The sequence below is a fragment of the Mobula hypostoma genome, chromosome 6 (genome assembly GCF_963921235.1).
Source record: "Mobula hypostoma chromosome 6, sMobHyp1.1, whole genome shotgun sequence".
Classification (NCBI taxonomy): domain Eukaryota; kingdom Metazoa; phylum Chordata; class Chondrichthyes; order Myliobatiformes; family Myliobatidae; genus Mobula; species Mobula hypostoma.
In genome coordinates, this window is record NC_086102.1 from 117,215,615 (window position 1) to 117,238,640 (window position 23,026).

Sequence of the window (23,026 nt, forward strand, 5' to 3'; positions counted from 1 at the left end):
TTGATGGAGACCTATCCACACACTCAGGCTGTAATTGCTGCCAAAGGTCCATCAACTATACCGACTTCTCAGTCACTGAAGCTTGTTATCATAGGTCTCTTCGTGGCCTCCCTCACTAGTCCCTTTCCTGCACAGTCACAGTTTTGAGGACTGCCTGCTCCAGGCAGATTTACAGATGTGCCATATTCTCTCCACTTGATGATTCACTTAACTGTACTCCAAGGGATATTCAGTGATTTGGAAATTTTCTTGGCATCCATCTCCTGATTTGCTTTTCAATAACCTTTTTGCAGAGTTGCTTGGAGTGTTCTTTTGTCTTCATGGTTAGTTTTTGTCAGGATACTGACTCACCAGCAGTTGGACCTTCCAGATACAGGTGTATTTTTACTGCAATCAATTGAAACACGACTGCACAGGTCAACAAAAACAGATCTCCATTTAACTAATTATGTGTCTTCTAAAACTAATTGACTGAACCAGTGATGATTTGACGTGTCATGGGGGGGGGTGAATACTTGTGCAATCAATTGTTTTGTGCTTTATATTTGTGATTCAGATCACTGTAGAGATCTGTTTTCACTTTGACATGAAAGTGTTTTTCTGTTGATCAGTGTCAAAAAGGACAAATTAAATCCACTGTGATTCCATGTTGTAAAACAATAAAACATGAAAACTTCTGGGGGGTGGAGTGAATACTTTTTTTTATATAGGCATTGCGCTTGGATTTTTATAAGCATTTGATAGGTGTTTATAGAAGATTAGCTGACCGGCAGGAGGCAAAGAGGGAATAAAATGGGCCTTTTCTGGTTGCCTGCCAGTGACCAGGGTTGCGCTGGGGTCACTGTAGGGACTGCTTCTTTTCATGTTGCGCCAATGATTTGGTTAATAGCTTTGTGGCAAATATGCAGATGGTAAGATGAGTGAAGGGGCAGGTAGTTTTGAGGAAGCAGAGTCTGCAGATGAACTTAGACATAGAGAATGGGCAAAGATGTGGCAGATGGAATATAGCGTAGGGAAGTTCATGGTCATGCATTTTGGTAGAAGGAATAAATGAGGATAAAATTCAAAAATCAGGTGTGAAAGGTCTTGGGGACTCCTTTGCAGGATTCCATAAAGCCTAACTTGCAGGTTGCGTTGGTAAGGAATGCAATGTTAGCATTTATTTGAGAGGACTAGAATACAAGAGCAAGAATGTAATGCTGAGGCTTTACAAGACATTGGTCAGACCACACTTGGAGTATTGGGAGCGATTTTGGGCCCCTTATCTAAGAAACTCGGCTAGAATTGGAGAAGGTTCAGAGGAAGTTCACATGAATGATACTGGGATTGAAAGGGTTAATATGAGAGCATTTGGTGGCTCTGAGTCTGTACTCACTGGAGTTTATAAGGGGAGGGGGGCTGATTCCCATTGAGACCTATGGAATATTGAAAGGTTAAGTATATTTACAGTGAGGGTTGATAGATTCTTGATCCGACAGGACAACGGGACATCAAAGGTTATGGGAGAAAGACTGGAAATGGGGTTGGGGGTGGAGTAATAAATCAGCCATGATGGAATGGTGGAGCAGTCTTGATGGGCCAAATAGCCTAATTCTGTTCTTAATGATGCATTCTGCCTTTTTGAGATATTTGCCCTTTGAGGACATCCTTGATGCTGGGGAGGCACATTATGGAGCTTGCTGAGTTTGCATCCACTTGGAATGCTCTCCACCGTACATCTGTAGAAATTTGAGTGTCTTTGGTATCGTACCAAATTGGTGCTTAGGTGCACAGACAATTGTCCTCTTATGGTGCTAATCTTGAAATGAACATGCAATGGAGATGACATTGTTCCAATATTTCTTGAGTTTTGAAGTCTGCCCTGTCATTATATTCCAACCCACTTTTAATTCAGTCCAGTGCCTTGCCTCTGATCTTCCCATCTTTATTTTAAACAATCTGCTTCATTCCTCTGTAATCCACGAGATCTAAGGCATGATTTTGTGTTGAACTTCCATCACCTTCACCCTTGTGCCCATTTCTTTGGCCAGAAATCCTTGGCTTTAGCTATTTCTCCTGACTCCAGAATTTTGGATCAACTGGCATTTTGCCCTTAGGGTACTGCATTTGCTGGTCACAATGTAGTGTTTGCATCCAAGAAACTATGGCATGGTAGCATAGTGGCTGGTGCAATGCTTCACACTACCAGTGATTGGGGTTCAATTCCTGCTGCTGTTTGTAAGGAATTTAAATGCTCTCTCTGTGGCTGTGTTGGTCTCCTGCATGCTCCAGTTTCCTCTCACGTTCCAAAGATCTGTGGGTTAGTAAGTTGTGGCATCTAGGTTGGGACCAGATGCAGAGTGACACTTAATGAGCCTCAAACTATGGTGTTGTTGACAAATAACATTTCACTGTATGTATTGATGTACATGTGACAAATAAAGCTAATATTTATAAAACATGGATTGGGTGACAGCTTCATAGAATTCTTCTGTTCAGTCTGAAAGGGAATCCCAAGTTTCCTAGTGCCTTAAACCTCCACTGCACATTTACCTGTTTCGGGCTTCCTACATTGCTCCAAGAATGTCCAGCAATGTGCTGTGTAGAATGTATAACTTGCTTCTACTGAGGTACATAATGTCCCAAGGAATTTCATCATTGTTTTAAATCTAGAGATAATTCTCTTTATCTTCCTGCAGGTGGAGCTTCCTGTTCCCTTATGTTATGCTCAATGTTTTAATTGTTCTGTGTGTCAGTTTTAAAAATAATTGTTCCCTGGACAACTTGCCCCGTCATGGATACTCTCTGTTCTACATTCATTCTCTGCAACTTAATTCATGCTTGCTTTTCTATTTTCCAGTTTTGGGACCTGAAATATCAACAGTTCCTTTCCCCTCCTGATCAAGTTCAATATTTTCTGTTTCAGATTTCCATTTCCAGCAGCTGCAGTCATTCGGTTCCAACTCATTTTAAGAAGTTGGGTGAAATTTTTTTTTCAGAATATGGTCTACTTTCCTACTTCCTAAGCAGAAAGTAGAAATGTTTCATTGTATTAATCTCCACGTAAATAAATACTGTTTAGATTTTAATGCAGTGAAGTATCTCTACTTGCCGCTTAAGATCATAAGGACTGGACTTTCCTCGGCTATATTTACTGGTCCTTTTGTAGCATATAAAATGCTGGAGGAATTCAATATGTAGGCAGCTTCATTGGAGAGGAATAAAGAGTTGATGTTTGGGGCTGAGATTCTTCATTCGGGTGGACAGGAGCAGAAGGTGAATTATAACTTTATTTTGGCTTCCCCTTCCTTCTCTCCCTGCGCAACCCCCCCGCCCCCATTCCTTTCCAGTCCAGATGAAGGGTCTCAGGCCAAAAGTCGACTATATTCTTTTTCCATAGATGCTGCCTGACCGGAGTTTCTCCAGTACTTGGTGTTACTCTGGATTTCCAGCATCTGCAGAATCTCCTGTGTATGTTATCCTGTCCTTCAGCTCATTCTATGAACATCCAGAAACGGGCCTGACTGCCAACTTTACCTCTTGCTCTGAGCCCCAGCCACCCCTATGTCAGTTTGGTCCCTGCCCTGATGTGATATGATCTAATCTATTCCAGCAGATGTTCAAAGGAACCAGAGTCAGACAAATAATCTACAGATCCTTCTGGGAGGAAACCAAGATTTCTGATTTACAGAAAAAAACAATAAAATCTCAGTGATAAGTTAAGAATTCGGCTGTAGACCAACTACAGAACAAAAAAATTATTCAAAATAATCAGATTGTGCAATTTCACAAAGGCTGATTAATGTAAAAACAATCTGTCTACATTTCCAGACTAAACAAATGAGCAATTATACTTTGTGTATACAAAGAGCAAAAACACCTCCACGTAGGTTACTTCACCACTGAATCTTAGAAGTGCACTGAATAAACATTTGAGACTAAAATAAACTTGTAAGACGCTAGGTGTGTGGAACTCGAGGACAAGTCCAAATCATCTCTACACAGAAGTATCGAACAAGTTGGGATGTGTTTTGCTATGTACAGTCTCCGCTCTTTTGAAGTCTGGAGCTTACAATTGCTTTGGTTGGCTATTACAGGGCAAATTAATAATTCATCTCATAGACATTCTAGAAGTTTCCCCTCCTGAAATCCAGCACCAACCTGATTTTCCCAATCTACCTAGATATTAAAATGACTTGTAACATTGACCTTTTGGCATGTATCTTCTATCTCCCGTTGTAATCTCTAGACCACATCCTTACTGCTGTTTGGGGGTCTGTATATAACTCCCATCAGGGTCTTTTTACCCTTGCAGTTTCTTAGCTCTATCCACAATGATTCAACACCTTCTGATCCTGTTTCTAATGAGGTAATTTCATTTTTTCCAACAGAGCAATGCCACCTCCTCAGCGTTCCTGCCTGTCCTTTTGATACAGTGTGTATCCTTGAACATTAAACTCCCAGCTCTGATCTTCTTTCAGCCAAGTTCAGTGATGCCTACAACATGCCAGTCTGTAACTGTGCTACAAGTTCATCTACCATATTTTGTATACTGAGCACAATCAAATACAACACCTTCAGTCCTGTATTCATCCTTTCGATTTTGTCCATCTTTCACGTTGCAGCCTGCAACTTTCTTTTTCTCTGCTTGTAAACCAAGTACCTCATCTTCAGCACTATCACTCCGGTTCCCATCCCCCAGCCAAATTAATTTAAACCCACCTGAACAACTCTGGCCAACCTGCCCACAAGGATATTGTACCCCCCCCCCACCACCTCCCTAAGGTTCAGATGTAACCAGTCCCTTTTGTACAGAAGAGATCCCAATGATTCATTAATCTGAACTCCTGCTCCCTGCACCAGTTCCCCTCAGCCAAGCATTCACCTACCAAATCATTCCATTCATACTCACTGGCATGTGGCACAGACAGCGATCTGGAGATTACTACCCTGGAGGCTCTGTTTCTCAGCTTTCTAAAATATCTCTCCAGGACCTCCTCACCTTGCCTATGTCATTGGTGCCAATATGCACCAAGACTTCAGGCTGCTCACCCTCACCGTTGAGATTGCCATGGACCTGACCCGAGACACCCCTGATCCTGGCACCAGGGAGGCAACATACCATGTGGATCTCTCTATCATACCCACAGAATTTCGTCTCTGTTCCTCTGACTATGAAATATCCCATCAACACTGCACTTCTCTTCATCTCTGCTCTTCTGAGCAACAGCACCAGGCTCAGTGCCAGAGACTGGTCACTGTGGCTCCCCCTGGTAGGTTGTTCCCCTCAATAGCATCTAAGGTTGTGTGCTTATTATTGAGGGGAGCATCCACAGGTGTACTCCCACTGGTTGTACATTTGTACATTTCCCCTCCTTCTCCTGACAGTCACCCAGTTACCTGTCTCCTGCAACCGCGGGGTGACTACCTCCCTGTAGTTTCTATCACCTCCATTCTCCAGTACAAGTTGAATGCCATTGAGCTGCAGCTCCAGTTCCTTAACACGTTCTCTCAGGAGCTGCAACTCAGTGTACCAGGTGCAGATGCGTTTATCTGGGAGACTGCAGAATATCTCTTGTGCTACCATCCATGCCATGTCAGATTTTTAAAAATATCAGATTTGTCAAGTTTGTTTTGCTTTAATAAATCTCTGCAAGTTGTGTTATGATTCGTAACTTCAAAACATTAAACTAATTTAATGAAACATACGAGAGTCTGAAAATATGGGTGTAGTTCAAGTTTAGGAGAGGCACGCACATATCATGTGGTAGTGTGATGACATTGCAATTAATATATAGAAACATAGAAAACCTACAGCACAATACTGGCCCTTTGGTCCACGATGCTGTACCGAACGTGTCCTTACTTTAGAAATTACCTAGGATTACCCGTTGCTCTGTACTTTTCTAAGCTCCATGTACCTATCCAAGAGTCTCTTAAAAGGCCCTATCGTATCTGCCTCCACCACTGTTGCCGGCAGCCCATTCTACGCACTCACCACTCTGCATAAAAAACTTACCCCTGACATCTCTGTACCTACTTCCAAGCACCTTAAAACTGTGCCCTCTTGTGTTAGCTATTTCAGCCCTGGAAAAAGGCCTCTGACTATGAAGCTGAACTTTTAAGATCCTTATTTTGAATGAAGAACTCAAAGTGCAATGACTAGATCATCGATTTTTTATAACAGTAACTGGAAAATAAATTCCAAAAAAACATCCAGGTTAACTCTTGAGGCAAATATTGGCCAGAACATTACTCTTCTTTGAAATAGTCCTCATAGATTTTATACCCACTGATTATATAGATCAGGGGTTCCCAACCTTATCTATGCCGTGGACCCCAACCATGAACTGAGAGGTCTGTGGGCCCCAGGCTGGGAACCCCTGAATGGCTGCTTGTTTACTACTCATTCAACGTTGGTATCTCCAACAGCACAAAATTCCTCAGTGCTCTGCCTTTGTTAGAATTATATTTGCGTTTCTGCTTTGTCAATTCTCAACCTTTTTAACTCAAAGATAAGAATGCTGCTAATTGAAGAGAGGTGTCCAACTATTGGTTGATAATGAGGACTTAAAATGTTGGCATACAAGAGTTAGAGTCTTAGTGTCATGGAGAGATATAGCATGGGAACAGGCCCCTTCAACTCACCGCACTGATTATCAGGCACCTACCCACTCCAATCCTACATTAACCCCCATTTTTTAAAATTCTCCCCACATTCTCCTCCACTCTCCCTAGATTCTACCACTAACCTACATTCCAGGGACTATTTATAGCAGCTGGAAACCAGAACACTCAGTGGAAACACACACAGTCACAGGGAGAATGTGCAGCTCAACACAGACCAAGTCTCTGCACCTGTGAAATATCGAATCTGATAGATGCACCACTGTCTGGCCTAATTTGTAAGTCTCCTTTTTATACAATTATAGCTTTCAAAAAAAGGAGAAAAGTTGTTGCTAAATTATAGCATTCAGTTCCCCTTTCCTTCAGTATACCAAATCTGAAGTGACAATGAACACTGGAATACAGCACTTGAATTGAGTGATCTGTTTCCGTGTAGTATCCTGATTTGATTTAATTTAATACAGCTGGCATATTCACCAGGATACTATTACTGTATGTAGTGCATAGGAAGTATTGCCATGGAATGCTAATGAAATCATTTCTAAAAGTGGTCATTGTTGCATTATGTACAGGAAGCTGGCAGAAACCCCCATCTTGTCCATTGTAGCACGTGCCATGAACCAAGCATGAATCTAGCAATGAATCAATCCAAGATTTGTGTAGAAAAATTGCCTGTGAAGGCTGGTATGGAACTAGCTGGGTCATGCAACATAGGTGCTCAGGGTTGCACACTAGTTTCCATAGATGAGAACTGCCAGCACCACCATTTCATGGTGATGGAAGCTGATGTTTCCTGCTTTCTTTGTTTGATCACACTCTTCTCCCAGCTTGGAAATCACAAAATAGTAGTTGAAAACAGCTTCCACCACATGCAATAAGAGGAGATGAGAGCGCTTCCAAATACCAGAAACAGTCTATGCTCACCAAGCCTGTCAGTGTGTAAACTTCGAGTGCCACACTTTAAATCTGAGAGACTATTTTTCATACCCGAGTCCACTCAACACCTGTCCTCCGAGATGGTCTGATCATACATTGAGCCACGGGTCAATGCATTACCAGGGGGAGCGTATGTATACACAGAACTTACACTGGCAGGAACTTAAAATGTAAGTATATTTACAAATATTTCAACTTTAAGAAACAGCTAATAGAGAAAGGGCCTATTACAGTTAATGTTGGAGCTCATTGCTGGATAGCAGGGTGCTTCCCTTAATTAGTCATGGTGCTGACACCAGCCATGGTTCAAACTTCCTTTCAAGACCATTACGAATGAACTAACTGATTCAGATGTATTGGCACTTTATCCTTAGAACCATTCGTCTGCACAAAGCACTTCTTACGACGGTGCTTCTCCTCTGGGCAGCAGTAAACCACAAGACATAGGAGCAGAATTAGGCCATTCAGCCCATCGAGTCTGCTCCACTGTTCCATCATGGCTGATCCCAGATCCCAGATCCCACATGAGCCCATAACCTTTGATGCCCTGACCAATCAGGAAACTGTCAATTTTCACCTTAAATATTCCCGTGGTCTTGGCCTCCACAGCTGTATGTGGCAGAGCATTCCACAGATACACTACTCTGTGGCTAAAAAAAATTCCTCCTTATCTCTGTTCTAAAAGGCCACTCTTGAATTTTGAGGCTGTGCCCTCCATTCTGGACACCCCCATATGGGAAACAACCTCTCCACATTCAGCCTATCTAGTCTTTTCAACGATCGGTAGGTTTCAATGAGATTCCACCACCAACACCACCCCCCCACCCCGCATTCCTCTAAATTCCAGTGAGTACAGGCCCAAAACTGCTAAATACTCCTCATATGTTAACCCCTTCAATCCCAGAATCATCCTCATGAACCTCCTCTGGACTCTCTCCCATGAGAACACATCCTTTCTGATTCCTAAATGGACATTGAATCTTTGGACACTACTTCACTTAAAAAAAAATATACAGTATTTCTGTTTTGGCATGTTTTTAAAAATCTATTTAATATACGTGATTGATTTACTTGTTTATTTATTATTATTTTATTTTCTCTGCTAGATTATGTAATGCACTGAACTGCTGCTGCTAAGTTAACAAATTCCATGTCACATGCCAGTGATAATAAACCTGATTCTGAGATATGGGGCCCAAAACTGTTAACATTACTCCAAATACGGCCTGACTAGTGTCTTATAAAGCCTCAGCATTATCTTCGTTTATATAGAAACATAGAAAACCTGCAGCACAATACAGGCCCTTTGGTCCACAATGCTGTGCCGAACATGTACTTACTTCAGAAATTACCTAGGTTACCCACAGCCCTCCACTTTTCTGAGCTCCATATACCTGTCCAGGAGTCTCTTAAAAGACCCTATTGTATCCACCTGCACCACCGTCGCCAGCACCCCATTCCATGCACTCACCATTCTCTGCGTAAAAAGCTTACTCCCAACATCTCCTCTGTACCTACTTCCAAGCACCTTGAAACTTTGCTCTCTTGTGTTAGCCATTTCAGCCCTGGGAAAAAGCCTCTGACTATCCACACAGTCAATGCCTCTCATCATCTTATACACCTCTATCAGGTCACCTCTCATCCTCTGTTGCTCTAAGGAAAAAAGACCAAGTTCATTCAACCTATGACCTTAACCTTCAACCTTAGGTTCATTCAACCTAAGGCATGCTCTCCAATCTAGGCAACATCCTTGTAAATTTCCTCTGCACCCTTTCTATAGTTTCCACATCCTTCCTGTAGTAAGGAAGGTGAAGGTGACCAGAACTGAGCACAGTACTGACCAGGGTCTTATATAGCTGTAACATTACCTCTCAGCTCTTGAACTCAATCCCACGGTTAATGAAAGCCAATGCACCGTATGCCTTCTTAACCACACAGTCAACCTGCGCAGCAACTTTGGGTGTCCTATGGACTCGTTCTATTCCCCTTGAAATAAATGCCAACATTGCATTTGCCTTCTTTACCACAGACTCAACCTGCAAATTAACCATTTGGGAGTCTTGCACAGGGACTCCTAAGTCCCTTTTCACCCCTGATGATTGAACTTTCTTCCCCATTTAGATAATAGTCTGCACTACTATTCCTTTTACCAAAATGAATTATTATACATTTCCCAATGCCATATTCCATCTGCCACTTTTTTGCCCATTCTTCCAATATGTCCAAGTCCTGCTGCAATTGCCTTAGGATTCTGGCCCTGTCGCTTCAATATGCTCTGAGCTTTGAACCCACCACTGCCATGTACCCAGCTTGTACCCGGCCTGTACCCGACTCTTTCCAAATTGGCCCAGCACTTAGATGGATCCAATGTCACATGAGGTGGATGGACTCCGCTCCAACTTTTCTCTGTTTCACACGCCCGTACTCCATCTTGACTTCACTCTGACCACTTCTCCTTGAACATGCCTTGATGTCACTCCAACTTTTCATTGCATAGCACTCCTCAACCTTTGAGTCAGCCTCACCTTTACTTGCCTCTTCATTGTTTGCAGTGATCGTTTACTACAGTTTTCCAACAGAAAAATTGTTATTAATAAAGTTATTTATTTCTTGCTTTATGAACCACCAGTAAGCTGTCACCTGTCTTTAGTAGTGCTATCTTAAAGCCCCACTCAAAATTCACTTTTGGAGGTGAAGACCCAAACAGCAGTTATCCTCACCCTCCTCTGTGTCTTACTCGTTTTCTCTCATTAAGTTAATTCATTTGCCCTGCACTCAGTCACCACATGATGGTTACTCCTGAATGTGACACTAATGCATGTTTTGTAGTGTGGCCTGTGTGTTGCTCCTTGCGAGTCCCTTTAGATTATATTGTTCAAAACTTCCATTAGGTTTGAGAGAAAGGCATGTTAGTCAGCAAGACTAAGTAGAGAGAAAAGTGAGACACAAGGCCATAAGACATAGGAACAATATTTAGGCCATTTTGCCCATTGAGACTGCTCCACCATTCCATCATAACTGATTTATTATCCCTCTCAATCCATTCTCCTGCCTTCTCCATATAGCCTTTGATGCCTTTACTATTCTAGAATCCATCAACCTCCATTTTAAATATAACCAATGACTTAGCCTCCACAGCCATCTGTGGCAATAAATATTGTAAATTCACCACCCTCTGGCTAAATAACTTCTGCCTCACTGTTCTAAATAGACATCCTTGTATTCTGAGGCTTTGCCCACTGGTCCTAGACTCCCCTACTATAGGAAAAATCCTCTCCACATCCACTCTATCTAGGCCTTTTAATATCTGAGATACCAACTCATTCTTATAAACTCCAGTGAGTACAGGCCCAGAGACATCAAATGCTGAGACCAGAGGTGCTGGAATCTGGAGCAACAAAGAAGCTGCTGGAAGAATTCAACAGGTCAGGTGGCAGCCATCCAAAGGGGGTGGGGGAATAGTTGACATTTCAGATCAAAACCCTTCATCTGGACTGAGTATATAAAGCTGAAGTTGCGAGTATAAAGAGGTGAGGGGAAGGAGTGGAGCAAGAGCTGGCAAGCAATGTATGGATCCAGATGAAGAGGGGTTTGATTGGTAGACAGGTTCGGTTGGGGCAAGGAAGGATGGAGATAACAACAGAGTCTAGGAGGTTTTAAGTAGACACAACAGAAAGCTGCAGATCAGATTTCATAAGCATTCACGGTGGTGAGTGGAAATGTAAAGGAGGAATGATTGGCAAATGAGAACAATGGGAATAAGCAGTTCAGTGTGTGCAGACAGGTAGATGGAACCAGACAAGGGAGAGGAAGGAAACTGAGTATCAGGGCTTTGCAAAGAAAGGCATGTTTGAGAGGTCTTGGGTGGATGAAAAAAGAGAAAGGGGCAGGGTCAAGGGTGAGTTTACACATAATTGTAGAATTCATTAAGAAACTGAAAGAAAAGAATGACATACTTATAATAGACAGCGTGGGAGTAGGTGCAACCGAGGTAGCTGTCAGAGTTAGTAGGTACATAGGAAATGTCAATAGGTAGCTTGGAGACAGAAGAGACTGTGGATGCTGGAATCTGGAGCAAGAAGCAATCTGCTTGTCCTGCCAAGGTCCTGCAGTAGATTGTTACTTTGGTGGATTAGCTGTCTGCTGAAATGGAGACAGATATCCAGAATTATCATAAGTGAACCAAATGAATTTCAGAGCATGACAGAAGTTAGTGGTGAAGTTGAGAACTCAAGTTCTACACAGGAACAGGAAGCTCCAATGTTTGAAAAATTAACTGCACTATGTAGTCAATGGAAGGCAGGTGTAGGGGCCCATACAAGTGCCCTTTGATTTGCACCAAGTGAGAGTAATCAAAGTTGTTTAGGGTAATGGCATGTTGCACCAGGTGTTGGTAGAGAAGATCTAGGTTTTAAAAAGAAACAGAGGACCCTAAGAGCCTTTCTGGTGGGGAATGGATTAGACATTATTGGTGGAGATGAGGTGGTGGAGGCCAGAGAAATGGAAGCTGTTAAACTGATGGCGAGCATGTAGAACATTCCAGACAGAGGTGGGAAAGAACTGGACGAGAGGGAAAAAGGATGGAGTCAAAATAAGAGGAAGCAAGTTTGGTGGGTCAGGTGCTAGCAGAAACAATGGACCTGCTAGGGCAGTCCTATTAGTAGATTTTAGGTAGGAGAATGAAATGGAAAGAGTGGGGTTGGGACACTATCAGCTTGAATGCTGTGGATTGGAGATCTCCAGAAGTGATGAAACCTGTGCTATAGGAGACAGTAGCCTGAGCTTCATTGATGGGTCATGGTCCAGAGATATTATGAGGTGTTCAAAAGCTGGTGTCTGCCCTCTGCATTGTTGTCTACAGTGAGGTTGATGTGGGCAAGGGGAATGGAAAAGTCAAGGTGGTTGATGTTGTGTCAGCAAGAATTGCAAAGAAGCCGGAAGAGGGGGAGCTCCAAGAAGGCAGCAGATGTTGGAAATGGGAGGAGGGTTAATCATTGCAGGGGGGTGAGAGGGGTGCTAGGGACTTCTTGCCAAAAAAATGGACATGGTGGTGAAGGTGACAGAAGAAGAGTCCAACTTCTTGATAGGTTCAACTCATTGAGGTGTGATGCAGGACTATAAAGGTGAGACCTCTTCAGAGTACAGACCATTCTGCCTCAGAGAGGATGGTGATAGATGGCAGTGGTTGGAGCTGTGATCAGCAATGGGTCAGTGGTATAGGTGCAGGGGGTAGGGGGACAAGTGACAGGGACAGTGGACAAGGGGCAGGGACAGGGGACATTTTTGGTAATATTTGGGTGGAATATGATTTCAGAAGGGTGGTTGGGGAAGCATGGTAGGATTGGTTGGGGAAGAGCAGGGGAGTCCCTGCTCAGTATTGGGTGGTGCTAGGACTAGAAGTGGGCAGGAGAGTTGAGAGTTAGGTAAAGGTGCAGGACTTTGGCTGTTGGGCTGTTGGCTACACAGACATCCAGATAACATACTTTATACTTTTTAAATTTTTCTTTCCCAACCCGCTTGACTGCTATTTTGCTATGCTTTTACTGTTTTCTGCTGCGAAAACCAATACAAACTACTTGTTGAATGTCATCTCCTGGTTTCAATTTTGATTGTTCTTTGTTCCTTTTTGTAAATATAGTAAACTTACTTTGGTTCATTCTTACCTGCTACTACCACAGCAAGTAATATGTTGACCTTCAAGAGGACAAGTATTTATTTGACATGTTTAGAGATACACTGCAGAACAGGTCCTTCTGGCCCAACGAGCTGCACCACTGACAACCCACCTATTTAACACTGGCCTGATCACAGGACAATTTACAGTAACTAATTACCCAACTAACCGGTATATTTTGGGCTGTGGGAGGAAACTGGAGCACCTGGAGGAAACCCATGTGGTACATGGGGAGAATGTAAACTCCTTATAGATGGCACCAGAATTGAACTCAAAAGTCTGGAATACCCCAAGCTGTAATAGAATCATGCTACCTGTTACGTTACATGGGGCCCAAATCATGAAAGGGGAGATGTCTGTCCATACACAGATGTCTGTACACGGTCCTTGTGAGATGACACCTGCAGAATTGTGGACAATATAGGTCTCTTTACCCAAGAACATATGCACTTGCTATAGAGACAATGCTGTAACAATTTGCAAGACTAATCCCTGGGACTCCTACAAATCTACCATCTACAAATTTGTTGGTAGAATCTCAGTTGGTGATGGGAGGGCGTACGGAAGTGAGATATGCCAACTAGTGGAATTGTGCTGCAGCAACAACCTGGCACTCAACGTCAGTGAGACGAAGAGCTGATTGTGGACTTCAGGAAGGGTAAAACGAAGGAACACATACCAATCCTCATAGAGGGATCAGAAGTGGAGAGAGTGAGCAGCTTCAAGTTCCTGGTTGTCAAGATCTCTGAGGATCTAACCTGGAACTCAACATATTGATGTAGTCATAAAGAAGGCAAGACAGTGGCTATACTTTATTAGGAGTTTGAAGCCATTTGGCATGTCAACAAATACACTCAAAAACTTCTATAGTTGTACCGTGGAGAGCATTCTGACAGGCTGCATCACTGTCTGGTATGGAGGGGCTACTGCACAGGACCGAAAGAAGCTGCACAAGGTTGTAAATCTAGTCAGCTCCGTCTTGGGCACTAGCCTACAAAGTACCCAGGACATCTTTAGGGAGAGGTGTCTCAGAAAGGCAGCGTCTATTATTAAAGACCTCCAGCATCCAGGGCATTCCCCTTTCTCACTGTTACCATCAGGTAGGAGATACAGAAGCCTGAAGGCACACGCTCAGTAATTCAGAAACAGTTTCTTCCCCTCTGCCATCCAATTCCTAAATGGACTTTGAAGCTTTGGACACTACCTCACTTTTTAAAAATAGACGGTATTTCTCCTTTTGCACATTTTTTAATAATCTATTCTATATACATAATTGATTTGCTTGTTTATTTATTATGTTTTATTTATTATTATTTTCTCTCTGCTGATTATGTATTGCATTGAACTGCTGCTGCTAAGTTAACAAATTTCACGTCACATGCCGGTGATAATAAACCGGATTCTGATTAGGAGGAGATTGAGTTGACCAGGTTGTATTTGCAGGAGTTTAGAAGAATGGGAGAGGATCTATGTGAAGCTTACAAAATTTAAAAGAGAGCTTTGATCAGAAATGTTAATTTTTTTCCATGGTTGCCATCTGACCTCGGCCGTCTGCTGTCTGATCTGAGATTGGCCTTGGGTTGTAGGTTAAGATAGCCAAGACAAGGATGAAATTCCTTCACTGGGTGTGATGAACCTGCAGAACTAGGCATCACAGAAGGTTCTGAATGCCCAATTACTGAACCTATTCGAGGAGTTTACTTGTAAGTTTCCAGATGCAAGAGGAATCCAAAGCTAAGGGCAGAGGTAGGAATATGGTATTGAGGCAATGATTGGCTATGATTTTGTTGAGTTACAGCGGAGGCTGAAAGGGTTGAAGTTCTACTCCCACTCATATTTTCTATGTTGTACCACTGAGATGCTCTTCCCTTGCACTATTTTACACCAGGGATACTGCTCTTTTTTAAACTGCTTTCTTAACGTCCCGCCTTCATCAGCAACTAGTGTATGTGAACCCTAGAACTCTCCACCATGGCACCTCTCTTGAAATTGTACACGGTTTACATTACCTTTTCCACTCTTTCTTACAAAATAGATCAATTTACACTCCTCTGCATGAAATTTCATCTACTTCAGCTCTGCCCTTCAGGGCCTCTTTCTGCACTGCATCTCCTCCTGACTCTATGAAAAGCACAACCTGCACATGAGGGAACGATATTAAGAGTATTCCTTTATACAAATGTAAGTAATTAAGGTGACCTAATAAATTGGAAGTGATCAGGAACCATTGGATACCCAAGCCTGGATAAGTACAACTGGCTCCGTGGACCAAAAATCTGCATCCATTTCTCCAGCCTTATCACCACTGTTGTCTAATTGCTGGTGCTGCTCATGCTGAAGCGATGTTGTCACCATCTCAGCCTTCTAGTTATAGTGATGATCACACTAAACCTCGTGGCCACTGCTTCATCCACAGCTAGGGAGCAGCCTTCCATCAACTTGACTGTAGTCACAGCATGAGTATTGTATAGAAGTAGAACACTCACAAATTAGCCTGGAAACCAGTGATTTAAAAAAGCAGAGCTGTAATTATCGTTGCAGAGTTTATAATTTTAGTTTCCTTCAAAATGTCACTGTATATTGTTAATATGTTTTAGGCATTATAAATTCCAGGCTAACACAGTAATGAATTGTGCTGGAAAGGTAGTGAAGGTGGCTTCTGAGGGCGGGAGCCCAGCATAGCAATTTAGTTAATGAGTGCTTCACCTATTGCCACAATGAAAGGGTCAGTAGTGGGCTTGACCATGTTTCAATTTACTGTAATTATTTCTAAATCAGCTTAACTCTTTAACTTAAGACAAGAGACTCTGCTGATACTGGAAATCCAGAGCAACATACACAAAATGCCGGAGAAACTCATCAGGTCAGGCAGCATCTATGGAAAAGAATAAAGAGTCAAAGTTTCGGGCTGAGACCCTTCCCCAGGACTGGAAAGGAAGGGGAAAGAAGCTCGAATAGGAATGTGGGAGGAGGGGAAAGAGTACAAGTGGGAAAGTAATAGGTGAAACCAGGTGAGCGGCTGGGAGAGGAGAGTGGACTATGGGAGAAAGGGAAGAAGGAAGGGCAGCAGAGGAAGGTGAGGAGAAGGGAAGAGGTAAAAGGGAAGCCAGAGTGGAGAATGGAAAAACAGAAGGGGGGGGGGGAGAGAAATTACCAGAAGTTAGAGAAATTGATGCTAATACCATCAGTTTGGAGGCTACCCAGACAAAACATGAGATGTTGCTCCTCTAACTGAGAGTGACCTCATTGCGGCAGTGGAGGAGGCCATGGACCGAAACTTCAGATTTTTCAATTGCCTACACCTATACAGTGCTTTACAGTAGGAGAGTTAACATTAGTGAACATGTGCCCTTTTGTAAGCACAGGTATTAATGAAGCTATGCATTTTGTAAGTAGTAGGAAAGTAGCAGGAAATCACTGACTGGACCGCTTCAGTACAAGGAGTGCTTTGACTGGGATTCCACAAGGAGGTGATGGATTTCTTCAGCTTTTAAACTCCAGGCTTTTCATGTGTGGGCCAGTCATTCAAGTCTTTGAAAACTAAATGTGGCCCTTTAGCCATATTGTTTAAGATGTCTTCATATAACATCACCACCTCTATCTAGAATAATAAGATTACATAGTCAAGTCCAAGAATAAAACATGTGCCACAGGGTAAAACCTTGTTCATGAGAGTGTTTGTTATCTCCAAGGTCTCAATGGCATAATTTAAATAAATTGTTATATATTGCTTGTCAGGTCAGACTGGATTCTGGTTGACAGATCAATTAGGAATGGAATGTTAATTTCCTGGTCCTAACCAATCAACTGCCATTGAGTAATTAAGGACACAATGATTGTAGCTTGATCGAGGATGATCACTATCTAGGTTGATTTCTGGGGAATTGAGCAGTTTCACACTGAGAAACCTCCTAGTGCACTGATAACATTGATAGAAAAAAGAATCTGCCAAATATGTTTCAACACTGTTCAGAGACAATGAGAGGAAGCCTATTACTGAATACCAAAAAAAAAGAGATACGAATTGTTATTTGTGGTTATCAAAATTGGCTTTGGATCATGTTTGCTGTCCAAAGTAAGCTTACAATCAAAGTACGTAATGTCACCCTGATTCATTTTCTTGCATGTATTCCTAGTAGAACAGAGAAATAGATTCAGTGGCCACAATATTAGGTATCTCCTGTACTGTGATCTGGAGAGCAGTTCTTCAGCCACTCTGGTGGCCTTAAGGTCTCTGGCAATATCATTCCTGTGGTATACAGCAAAGAGATCAGATGTATTTATCTCTGTTTTTGAAGATGGTCATGATCATGGTATCTTTGAAGTTGCTTGTCATGCCCTCCACTTCTATGTATGAATTTAAGAACAAAGTTTCAGATCCCAGGTTTTTGAACAAGAGTGCCATTTCTTAGTGAGCCTGCCTTGCTGCCCATAGAAGTTCATCTGCAGTGTATGCTTCATAATGGCATGCAATACATGATTCTAATCAATGGAGATACAGAAATTAAATTTCAGTGCAGCAAAGCTCCATTATAGGCCAAATGCTTTTTTCCCCCACCCCAATCTCATTTTCCATTGTGTTGCACCTCACTGTCAACAAGTTTCTCATTAGTTAATTTACAGAGGTAATTTACAGAAATATTGGGAAACTGGAATCTATACTCAGTGACCACTTTATTAGGTACCTCATAAAATGGCTATTGAGTGTATGTTCATGATCTTCTGCTGCTGTAGCCCATCCTCTTCAAGGTTTGCCATGTCGTCTGTTTAGAGATGCTCTACCACACACCACTATTGTAATGTGTGAATATACAAGTTACGGTTGCCTTCATGTCAGCTTGAACCAGTCTGTCCATTCTCCTCTGAACACGCTCATTAATGAAGTGTTCTGTTCCACAGGACAGCCACTCACTGAATGTTTTATTTCTCACACCACTATCTGTAAACTCGAGAGACTGTTGTGCATGAATATCCCAGATCAGTAGTTACTCACTCAAACTATCCAGTCTGGCACCAATAAGCATTCCATGGTCAAAGTCACTTAGATCACATTTCTTCCCCGTTCTGATGCTTGGTCTGAACAACAACTAAATTACTTGCAACACACACAAAATGCTGGTGGAACGCAGCAGGCCAGACAGCATCCATAGGAAGAAGTGCAGTCGACGTTTTGGACCGAGACCCTTCATCAGGACTAACTAAAAAAAGAGATAGTAAGAGATTTGAAAGTGGGAGGGGGAGGGATAGAGCTAAGACCAGGAAAGTTGATTGGCAAAAGGGATACAAGGCTGGAGAAGGGAGAGGGTCATGGGACGGGAGGCCTGGAGAGAAAGAAAGGGGGAGGGGAGTACCAGAGGAAGATGGAGAGCAGGCAAGGAGTTATCATGAGAGGGACAGATAGAGAAAAAAGAGAAAGAGGGGGAAAAAAAGGGGAAATAAATAAATAGATAAATAAGGAATGGAGTAAGAATGGGAGGAGGGGCATTAACAGAAGTTAGAGAAGTCAATGTTCATGCCATCAGGTTGGAGGCTACCCAGACGGAATATAAGGTGTTGTTCCTCAGACCTGAGTGTGGCTTCATCTTGACAGTAGAGGAGGCCATGGATAGACGTATCAGAATGGCATGAACATTGACTTCTCTAACTTTCATTAATGCCACTCCTCCCCCCCTTCTTACCACATCCCTTATTTATTTATTTATTTATTTATTTATTTATTTATTTATTTATTCATCCCCCCCCCCTTTCCCTCTCTCTGTCCCTCTCACTATAACTCCTTGCCTGCTCTCCATCTTCCTCTGGTGCTCCCCTCCCCCTTTCTTTCTCCCTAAGTCTCCTGTCCCATGATCCTTTCCCTTCTCCAGCCTTGTATCCCTTTTGCCAATCAACTGCCCAGCTCTTAACTATCCCTCCCCCTCCTGTCTTCTCCTATCATTTCGGATCTCCCCCTCCCACTTTCAAATCTCTCTTCTTTCAGTTACTCCTGATGAAGGGTCTCGGCCTGAAACGTCGACTGTGCTTCTTCCTATGGATGCTGTCTGGCCTGCTGTGTTCCACCAGCATTTTGTGTGTGTTGCTTGAATTTCCAGCATCTGCAGATTTCACCGTGTTTTCATAACTAAATTACTTGATTATGTCAGCATGCTTTCATTCAATGAGCAGCAGCCACATAATTGGCTGATAAGATATTTGCATTAATGAGCAGGTGTGCAGGTGCATCAAATAAAATAGTTAGATTCAGATATTGATCAATTGCTAATTTTGTGGACATTCAAATTCCTTATTTGCATAGTCAATCACTAGGATAATACAGGTATTAACAACTAACAGAATCTACATATTAAAGGCCAAGAATTAGTAAAGTAACTTACCAGTATTGAGTATTGAATCCTTTGCTAGAATCAATCGTTTGCATTCTTAACTTGTCTTTGTATGCCAAATAGCTCTGACCCACTGCTGTACAAAGGGAAGCTATGTGTTTCAAAGACCTTTCTTGCCTGGGTTGACTGCAGACTAACTGTAAACTATCCTTGCGTGGATATTATCTAACCCTTAGGTCATGACTTCCACAGGGGTGTAAGATGGCAGGCAGCTTGTGCCAGATAAGGGAAAGGAACAGGGGTGGATGGAATGGGGAGACAATGGCAGGTAAATAATAGATAGAGGTAGACAAAGAAGGAAAATTGCAGAAGCACATGGAACAAAGCAGGAGGAGAGTGTGGAGATTGGGGACTGCTGCTAATGGGTAATAAGTAGAAACAAAAAAGGCTACATCAGCAGTTTCTGAGATACTCAAACCACCCAGTCTGGCACCAACAAGCATTCCACAGTCTAAGTCACTTATAACACATTTCTTCCTCATTCTGATATTTGGCCTGAACAACAACTGAAGCTCTTGATTATGTCTGCATGCTGTTATGCATTGAGTGCTGCCAGATGATTGGCTAATTGGATATTTGCATTAACGAGCAGGTGTACAAATGTACCTAATAAAGTGCTTTCTGAATGTACAGTGGAATCAATGAAAAATTACACTCAAAGACTAACAAACAACCAATGTGCAAAAGAAGATAAACTGTGCAAATCCAATAATAATAATAATAATAATATATAAAAAGTATATAGAATTACTGAGAACATGAGATGTGGAGTTCTTGAAAGTGAGTCCATAGGTTGTGGAATTAATTCAGTGCTGATGTGAGTGAAGTTATCCATGCTGGCTCAGGGACCTGATGGTGGAAGGGTAATACCTGTTCCTGATACTGGTAATAACTGTTTCTGAACCTGGTGTTGTACTCCTGTATTTCGTACCCAATGGCAGAAATGAGAAGTGAGCATAGCCTGGATGTTGGGGGTCCTTTAAGATGGATGCTTCTTTCTTATGGCAGTGCTCTTTGTAGATGTGTTCAATGGTGAGGGAGGGCTTTTCCTGTGATGGACTGGATTGTATCCATTACTTCTTTTAGGCTTTGTTGTTCTTCAGCTTCATGTTGAGATACTTCAAAGAATCTGCCAAATATGTGCTTCAGCAATAGAATTAGAGTGGTTATTTGTGGTTATCAAAAATGGCTTTGTATCTTTGCTGTCACACACATCTGTAACCCCTTTATATGATCTAACTGTGTTTACACTGATCTAGTGTAAACACAGTTAGATCATATAAAGAGGTTACAGATGTATGTGACTATTAGTACAACCTGAAAGTAAATGGATCTAGTTTTAAGCCAATGCAACCATAAGTGGAGCAAAAATGTTTGACATGGTGTTATTAAACCAGTTCTTCAATGATGTGATTTACTAGTTGATGTAGGCTACACATTGAGATTCTTGTTTCTTTTCACAATTGATTATAGGGAACTGGCATGGATGTGGAGTTGAAGACAATATAGATCAACATGATCCTACTGAATGGTGGGGTATGCTTTAAGGGTCCGGTTGACCCAACTCCTACTCGTATTTTCTTGTGTTCTGAATTTGAGCTTATTTATTTTTAAGGCATGGCAATGAAAAGGATCATCACTAGCATCATGGAGAATGTAAACATTCAAAAGAATATTTCTAGTGCCTGACTTGGTATGTCATTTCATAAGACTTCAATTTCCTATCACTATAATGTGTAAACTACATATGGAAAATTGTAGCTTACGGAGTAAAAGGCACAATGGTCATTGATTCCAAACTTTAATTGTGCAGTCACTGACACTTAACCAATACTTGGTTTTAAAAGTAGAGGCAACAGAACTAATTCTTGGAGATAGCCACTTATGTCTCTAGCAATTCCATAAGTGAATTGGGTGAAATCTACAGAAAGTGTAGACCACTTTCCTTACCTTGGCAGATGGATTAACTGGTTGAGTGGTGTGGCAGCAACAACCTTGTACTCAATGTCAGTAAGACCAAGGAATTGATTGTGGACTTCAGGAAAGGGAACTTGAGGGAATACACACCAGTCCACATTGAGGGATCAGAAGTGGAAATATTGAGTCATTCCAAGTTCCTGAGTGTCAATATCTCTGAGGATCTATCCTAAGCCCAACATACTAATACAATTATGAAGACACAACAGCGGCTATATTTCATTAGGAGTTTGAGGAGAATTGGTATATCACCAAAGATACTCACAAAGTTTTACAGATGCACCATGGAGAGCATTCTAACTGGATACATCACTGTCTGGTACGGAGCAGCTGCTGCAGAGTATCTGAAAAAACTGCAGAAAGTTGTGAACTCTGCTAGCTCCATCATGGGCAATAGCCTCCCCAGCATCCAGGACACCTTCAAACGCCAATGCTTCATAAAGGTGACATCCATCAGTAAGGACCCCCATAACCCAGGACATGCCCTCTTCTCATTGATAACATCAAGGTTTGGTACAGGAGCCTGGAGACATCTTCCAGGAACAGCTTCCTCCCCTCTGCCATCTGATTTCTGAATAGACAATGAATCCATGAACACTTCCTCAGTATTTTTTCTTCTCTTTTTGCACTACTTATTTAATTAAATTTTTAATATATACTTCTTATTGTACTTTATAGTTTATATTATTATGTATTGCAATGCACTGCTCCCACAAAAGAACAAATTTCATGACATGTGCTGGGGATATTAAACCTGATTCTGATTCTGATTCTAATTTTATGGAGATCTTTAAAACACAAGAGAAAACTTTTTATAATTCTAAGACTACAAATCCTTGCCCAGAGAGATGTTGAGTACCCACTTAAAGAGGGGTTATAAGTCACATCCTGAAAAAGATATACCGCTTTAAACTAGACAACCTGGCAGATAAACTACCAATTCTGCATGGAATCTTCATTGCTAAAGATATTAGTGCAAGTTGTGTTTTTTTTTAAAAAAAAGGGAAAGTGGAAAATAAGGGAAGATAAAGTGGGGTGAGTGCTTCACAAATGAAATTCTCAGCAAATTATTTCCGGTACCTCCAAGAAAATAATACCACAATTATAACTTTTACTCAATATATTTCTAGATGGTTAAAAGAAATATGAATGCTTTTGCTGAAAATTATAACAATATCCTTGCCATAGTTTGAGTGGAAATTAATTTCATATTTTTATAACAGTGTAGAAGGTGGCCATCTCCCTATATCCCTGCATCTTATTCTCTCTTACACATGTCCATTAATCTCTTTTATACTTTTTGCCATTAAATTTACAGTAGTTAATTAATCTAGGTTCATTTCCCATTTTAAAAGATGAGAAAGAAAACCAGTGAAAAGCTATGTAGCCTTCCGGGGTAAATGTGCAAACTTTAAACACGTACTGTCTGGAAATGTAGAGGAGGCTTGACCAA